The sequence below is a fragment of the Hibiscus syriacus genome, unplaced genomic scaffold (assembly GCF_006381635.1).
Source record: "Hibiscus syriacus cultivar Baekdansim isolate YM2019G1 unplaced genomic scaffold, ASM638163v2 tig00000452_pilon, whole genome shotgun sequence".
Taxonomy (NCBI): domain Eukaryota; kingdom Viridiplantae; phylum Streptophyta; class Magnoliopsida; order Malvales; family Malvaceae; genus Hibiscus; species Hibiscus syriacus.
The window spans coordinates 217150-225466 of NW_024061787.1; the positions used below are offsets into that span (position 1 = coordinate 217150).

The 8317-nt window shown below is 35.7% G+C and overlaps 1 pseudogene; it reads right to left on the reverse strand.

The window, feature by feature from the left end:
* Positions 1-1001: 1001 nt before the first annotated feature.
* On the reverse strand, positions 1002-7480 carry LOC120205632 (annotated as a pseudogene).
* Positions 7481-8317: the final 837 nt, after the last annotated feature.

Consider the following 8317-nt stretch of genomic DNA (forward strand, 5'->3'; position numbering starts at 1 on the left):
AAAATAAAAATTTAAGGGCATTCTAGTCCAAAGCGCTGGTAATCCGACAATACCTAAAGAAAGGGAGATAATGACATTCCTAATAATATACCCTAAAAAATCAACTATTGATAATAAAACATTACCGGGAATGAGATTTCTGACCAACCAAACATGAGAATGTGGATTCCAACCAAGCATAGAAATGTAGATTCTATTCCCATGAGAATCCCATATTCTTTGATCCAAACATTCCATACGAAGGAAAGAAAGAACTTTCATCGTGTACATAACCGTGTAGGATAAAGTCGGTCTGATCACTTGTGACTTCATGAAGTCGGATTATAGGGCATCCTAGGCATGGAGCCTAGACTAGACTATACATAGCACTTACCACAAAATCTATAGGCACTAACCAAGTTTTTAGTTCACCAATATTACCTTATTTATAGGATAAATTATGCATTTAATACCTAAATTATTAGTTTTAATTCATTTAATATTTAAACTTTCAATTTTTTTTAAAATCATGCCCTATATTTAATTTTTATTTCATTTTAATACCCACTATTAAAAAACTTAATACATTTAATATTTATACTATCATTAAAAACTTAAAACATTTAATACCTATACTATCATTAAAAACTTAATACATTTAATACTTCTATTATCAATTTAATTTGTTTTAATACCTAAACTTTCAATTTATTTAAAAGCTTAACTTTAAATTATAAACAAGATACTAAAATGAAACAAAAAATGAACTTTAAGTATGATTTGTTAAAAAAGAATTTAAGTACTAAAACAAACTAAGACTAATAGTTTAAGTACTAAACGCTTAATTTACCCTTATATTTTGTAAAAATCTATAGCAAGTTTAATAAAAGAAAACATTAAACACGAATGCATTACCATTCCATAGGCAGTAATTAGAAGTTCCATAAACCACAAATTATGAACTACTGTGGGGGAAAACAACTAATTTGAAGTCCCATCAACCCACATATTATGTGCCACTATGGGAAAAACAACTGCAGTGAAACATGAAAACATTTAGAGTACTTGGGGTAATAAAAACTGAAACACCCCTTAGCACAAAAATACGTTCCGTACAATTCGATTATTCTCTCATCACCACTCCTCCCTTCTAAGTCGGATCACAATCCGACCGCTCACTCGGCTTAAACAGAAGCCATGTGTCGGATCAAGTCAATAACACGGGAACTGCAACACAAGAAAAAACACCATCAGAGACAACCCACATATAAAGGATGATGCACAAGTCTAATTGAAAGTATAGCACTTCCGAGCTACAGAAAAACATAGATCAGGGCAAAGTATATATTTTACCTGTAACCCCACTCGTTGTCATACCAAGCAACAAGCTTAACGAAGTTGTCATTCAAAGCAATTCCAGCCTTGGCATAAAAAATGCTCGACCTGACAATAAATTACACAACATTTAAGCTCCAATTTCATCTACATTGTAAAAGGCTTTAACGAAGTTGTCATTCAGTGCAATTCCTGCCCTTAGCTATGTTACTCAGAATTACAGATAATAGCTACTTTAAAATAAATGAAAAGCCTGTAACATACTTTCTTATATGACATACGTAAGATTGTGTGACAGGATGGGAAATCAACATTGTAAAAGGCTTTAACAAACAGCATACCTGTTGTCTCCAACAAGGTCGGTTGAAACCAAATCTTCATCCACATAACCAAGAATTCCTTTCAAGTTGGTTTCAGATTCCGACCTATGCACAGAAAAGGGGGCCATAAAAGAGTTCAAAGTGAGTTATCTTATGGACAATATAAGAAATCATCATATGTTAAAAACTATTCTAGTCCTTACATGATAGCAGCCTTAATATCTTCATAGGTAGCCTTCTTCTCAAGTCTCACAATGAAGTCAACCACAGAGACATCAACAGTGGGAACACGGAAAGCCATTCCGGTCAGCTTGCCATTCAATGGTGGCAAAACTTTGCCAACAGCCTATATGATTACAATCAACCATCAAACTTCGATTCCAGCATCAACTTAACAATATATAACAACACATTTGAGAATCTAATGATTAATATAACACATACCTTGGCAGCTCCAGTGCTGCTAGGAATGATATTGAAGGATGCAGCTGACCACCTCTCCAGTTCTTCATTGACGGACCATCAACAGTCTTTTGTGTAGCTGAAGAAAAAAATGTCATCAGGCAATACACATGGTTGCAACAACAAGTAATATGACAGCTCAAGTACTTACCAGTAATTGAATGGACAGTGGTCATAAGACCCTCAACAATGCCAAATTTGTTGTGGATAACCTGCCACCATGTTAGGAGTCTGTTATCAACTAGAAGATAAAACTATTAGCCAGATGCAAAAACACATAGACAGGGAATCGTTATTACCTTAGCCAATGGGGCGAGACAATTGGTGGTGCAGCTAGCATTTGAGACAATGTTTGTTGACTAAAGAACCGAAAGGTGCATACAATTAATGCACCGAAAGGTGCACAGTGGGTATTGTGGAAATTTGGAAAATGGTAAAATTATTTTTAGTCATTGTAATTTAGGGTATTTACAAATTAGTCCTTAAGCTTCAACTATAAATACTTCAAAGCCATCCCAAAGCATTCTAGCTTTCTTCCAATACTAGAGAATTTAGAGAGTTTCTTGAGAGTTGTTTTCTCTTTTTTATCAAGAGAGAATTATCATTGTTTTTCTCCTTGGTAGATCGAGAGAAGTTGTAATTCCTATTTTCTCATAGTGAAATTCTTCTACCGTTGCCTGTGGTTTTTACCCTATATTATTTAGGGGTTTTCCACGTAAATTTTATGTCTCTTTTATCTTCATTTTTATTTTCTCAAATGATCAGTTGTGATTTTGCTCTATCCGATAGCCGTCTTCCGCAACAATTGGTATCCGAGCCAGATTTGAGTGTGTAATATCTGCTTATTGTCTTTGTGGTTGCCACCAAAAAGTGGATCCTCCAACATAATAAAGTAAGAAGGTATTACACATTCTTTGAAGGTTCCAGAGAACTATTCACGATAGTGAAATAGTGAGAGCTATCTGTAATAGAAGCTATGGCAACGAAATTTGATATTGAAAATTTCAATGGGAGAAATTTCTCATTGTGGAAATTAAAGATGAAAGCCATCCTGAGGAAAGACGGTTGTCTAGTAGCTATCAGTGAAAGGCCGGTGGATTTCACAGATGACAACAAATTGATCGAAATGGAGGGGAATGCTATGGCAAACTTTCATCTAGCATTAGCAGATGAAGTATTGTCAAGCATCGAGGAGAAGAAGATAGCTAAGGAGATATGGGATCATCTCACCAAATTGTATGAGGCCACATCGTTGCATAATAAAATTTTCCTTAAGAAAAAATTGTACACTCTCCGTATGCCAGAATATACTTCAGTGACGGAGCACTTAAATACACTGAACACTTTATTTTCTCAACTTACATCCTTATGCTGTAAAATAGGAGAACAAGAACGTGCTGAACTTCTACTTCAAAGTCTACCGGATTCGTATGATCAACTCATCATCAACTTGACAAACAGTAATGTCACCAGTCTAATCTTCGATGACGTTGCAGCTGCTGTTATACAATAAGAAAATCGGCACAAGAACAAGGAAGACAGACAAGTAAATCTACAACAAGCAGAAGCATTGACAACGATGAGAGGGAGATCAACAGAGCGTGGTCAAAGCAGTAGTCACAAACATGGTAGATCGAAGTCTAGAAGCAAAAAGAATTTAAAGTGCTACCATTGTGGAAAGAAGGGTCACTTGAAGAAGGATTGCTAGAGTCTAAATAAAAACTCCAATCCACAAGGCAATACCATCATGGAAGGCAGAAAAAGATTTGAATATATATGGCTCATTGATTCAGGAGAAACATATCACATGACCTCAAGAAGAGAATGGTTCCATCAATATGAACCTGTCTCAGGAGGATCTGTGTATAGTTGCAATGATCATACCTTAGAGATCATTAGCGTGGGAACCATCAAATTGAAGATGTATAATGGAACAATTAAAATTGTTCGAGATATGCGGCACGTGAAAGGCCTGAAGAAAAATTTATTATCCTACGGATTGTTGGATAATAATGCAAGCAAGATTGAAACACAGAAAGGAATCATGAAAGTGTTCCGTGGAGCGCTTGTGGTGCTGAAAGGTAAAAAGATAGCAGCAACCTTGTACATGCTGAAGGGAGAGACTTTGCTAGAAGCAGAAGCCTCTGTTGCGTTATGTAGTTCAGATTCTGCAATGCTATGGCATCAGAAACTTGGACACATGTCAGAACAAGGAATGAAAGTCCTTCTGGAGCAAAAGCTACTTCTAGACTTAACAAAGGTATCACTTACTTTGTATGCGCACTGCATAACAAGTAAGCAGCACCGGTTGAAATTCAACGCGTCAAATTCTAGAAGCAAAATTGTTCTAGAATTGGTTCATTCTGACGTATGGCAAGCACCAGTTACATCCCTAGGCAGAGCAAAATATTTTGTCTCATTTATTGATGACTACTCCAGGAGATGTTGGGTGTACCCTATTAAGAATAAGTCACATGTGTTTTCCACTTTCAAAAACTTTAAAGCATGAGTGGAATAATCATATCTTCATACCATTCTTTCTACCTTGTACCTTCATGTTGCTTATGTCTCTGATAGGCCACAGGAGGATCGACACCAAGTAAATTTATCAACATTGATCGCCTTCGTCATAAAATCTGCTATGTTATCTTTGGTATGGATCTTCTACATATCTACCATCCCTTCTTTCACCTTTTCACGAATGAAATGGTACTGAACTCGTATGTGCTTTGTCCTTGAATGAAATGCTGGATTCCTTGTTAGATGCAAGGAGTTTTGACTGTCACAAAATAGAGAGACATACTCTTGATTGTGCCCAAGCTCCTCCAATATCATCTTCAACCAAATTGCTTCTTTACTGGCTTGTGTAGCTACTACATATTATGCCTCTGTTGTGGATGTCTACTGCCTTTTGATGCCTCCCTTCCTGCAAAAGTCATCAAATTCTTCACTTGTGTATTCTCCATTATTTGTTTTGAAACACTTGATCTTATTTCCATAATCAAGTTCCACCCGTGTTTTAAAGTTTTTGAAAGTGAAAAACACATGTGACTTCTTCTTAATAGGGTACACCCAACATCTCATGGAGTAGACATCAATAAATGAGAAAAAAATATTTTGCACCGCCTAGGGATGTAACTGGTGCTTGCCATACGACATAATGAACTAATTCTAGAAAACTTTTGCCTCTAGAATTTGACGTTTTGAATTTCAACCGATGCTGCTTACTTGTTATGTAGTGCTCACACAAAGTAAGTGATACCTTTGTTAAGCCTGGAAGTAGCTTTTGCTCTACAAGGACTTTCATTCCTTGTTCTGACATGTTTACAAGTTTCTGATGCCATAGCATTGCAGAATCTGAACTACATAAGGCAACAGAGGCTTCTGCTTCTAGCAAAGTCTCTCCCTTCAGCATGTACAAGTTTGTTGCTATATTTTCACCTTTCAGCACCACAAGCGCTCCACGGAACACCTTCATGATTCCTTTCGTGTTTCAATCTTGCTTGCATTATTATCTAACAATCCGTAGGATAATAAATTTTTCTTCAGGCCTTTCACGTGCCGCATATCTCGAACAATTTTAATTGTTCCATCATACATCTTCAATTTGATGGTTCCCACGCCAATGATCTCTAAGGCATGATCATTGCAACTATACACAGATCCTCCTGAGACATGTTTATACTGATGGAACCATTCTCTTCTTGAGATCATGTGATATGTTGCTCCTGAATCAATGAGCCATATATATGTAAATCTTTTTCTGCCTTCCACGGTGGTTGACGCTTCACAGCATAGAGCATCTCCATCATCTGAAGTGTTTGCGGTATTGCCTTGTGTATTGGAGTTTTTATTTAGACTCCAACAATCCTTCTTCAAGTGACCCTTCTTTCCACAGTGGTAGCACTTTAAATTTTTTTTGCTTCTAGACTTCGATCTACCATGTTTGTGACTACTGCTTTGGCCACGTTCTGTTGATCTCCCTCTCATCGTTGTCAATGCTTCTGCTTGTTGCAGATTTACTTATCTGTCTTCCTTGTTCTTACGCCGATTTTCTTCTTGTAGAACATCAACTGCAACGTCATCGAAGACTAGACTGGTGACATTACTGTTTGTCAAGTCGATGATGAGTTGATTATATGAATCCGGTAGACTTTGAAGTAGAAGTTCAGCACGTTCTTGTTCTCCTATTTTACAGCTTAAGGATGTAAGCTGAGAAAATAAAGTGTTCAGTGTATTTAAGTGCTTCGTCACTGAAGTATATTCTGGCATATAGAGAGTGTACAATTTTCTATTAAGGAAATTTTTATTATGCAACGATGTGGCCTCGTACAATTTGGTGAGATGATCTCATATCTCCTTAGCTGTCTTCTTCTCCTCGATGTTTGACAATACTTCATCTGCTAATGCTAGATGAAAGTTTGCCATATCATTCCCGTCTATTTCGATCCATTTGTTGTCATCTGTGAAATCCACCGGCCTTTCACTAATAGCTGCTAGACAACCGTCTTTCCTCAGGATGGCCTTCATCTTTAATTTCCACAATGAGAAATTTCTCCCATTGAATTTTTCTATATCAAACTTCATTGTCATATCTTCTATTACAGATAGCTTCCACTATTTCACTATCGTGAGTAGTTATCTGGAACCTTCAATGAATGGGTAATACCTTCTTACTTTCTTATGTTGGAGGATCCACCTTTTGGTGGCAACCACAAAGACAATAAGCAAATATTACACACTCAAATCTGGCTCGGATATCAATTGTTGCGGAAGACGGCTATCGGATAGAGCAAAATCACAACTGATAATTTGAAAAATAAAAATGAAGATAAAAGAGACACAAAATTTACGTGGAAAACCCCTAAATAATATAGGGTAATAACCACAGGCAACAGTAGAAGAATTTCACTATGAGAAAATAGGAATTACATATTCTCTCGATCTACCAAGGAGAAAACAATGATAATTCTCTCTTGATAAAAAGAAGAAAACAACTCTCAAGCAACTCTCTAAATTCTCTAGTATTGGAAGAAAGCTAGAATGCTTTGGGATGGTTTTAAAGCTAAATGAGCTAGGGTATTTATAGTTGAAGCTTAAGGACTATTTTTAAAATAACCTAAATTACAATGACTAAAAATGATTTTAGCATTTTTCAAATTTCCACAAAACCCACTGTGCACCTTTCGGTGCATTAATTGTATTCACTTTTCGGTGCTTTAGTCAACAATGTTAAGGTCAGGCTTATATTCCTTCTCATTGACACCAATAACAAACATGGGAGCATCCTTACTGGGAGCAGAAATGATAACGTTCTTTGCACCACCCTGAAAAGCAACAAAGCACAAACCAAATAAGATACCAAACATAAAAAAATATGAAAAAGAATTAGGTTCCAAAAACAAGAACTTTTTCTGCCTCGTAAAGAATTGTTTTCAATAAAAACATCAATCACATTAGATCATTAATCATTAAAGCACAAAAATAACCATGGAATGAGCATTACGTTGCTGAAAAAGAATAAAAAAAAGGAAGATGATCATCAATGGCTCTCCATCAAGATCAAGAAGAAAATGGAAAAAGAAGATGAAAAGAAAAACAATTTTGATTAAGCCAACCTAAATGAGACAATATTTAGAAACCAAAAAAGAAGAAAAAGAAAGAGTAAGGTTCAACCATTAGAGAGGATTTGAGAGAATTTGGGAGAAGTTATAAAATGGTTAGAAAAAAGAAAGACACGATAATTGAAAATTAAGAAATGAACATGAGATTAGCTAGGAAATGAATCTAGATGGAATTTTGGAAAAAAAGAGACACTAAAATATGGTTAATTTAGGAGAGAAAAAACTTATTACAAGCCTTGGTGAAAGATGCTTCATAGATTTTCGATTTTGTGATCCTTACAATTTAGTCACTAAAACCACTATTTTAAAATCATTCAATTTGGTCACTTACAAAATCAAATAATAAATTCCCAAAAAAACACAAATCCCTAATTAAAAATCATTTAAACCGATTTAATAATAATTTATCTACTAAAAATATCGAAATCAATATTTTACCAAAAATCTGGAAATCGACCCAACTATCAACCCGAAACTACTGACATGAATTTTGGGATGTTACAACTCTCTCCCCTGAAAAGAATTTTGTCCTTGAAATTACCTTAATCGAACAACTGTGGGAAATGAGTTCGCAACGACTCCTCTATCTCCCACGTC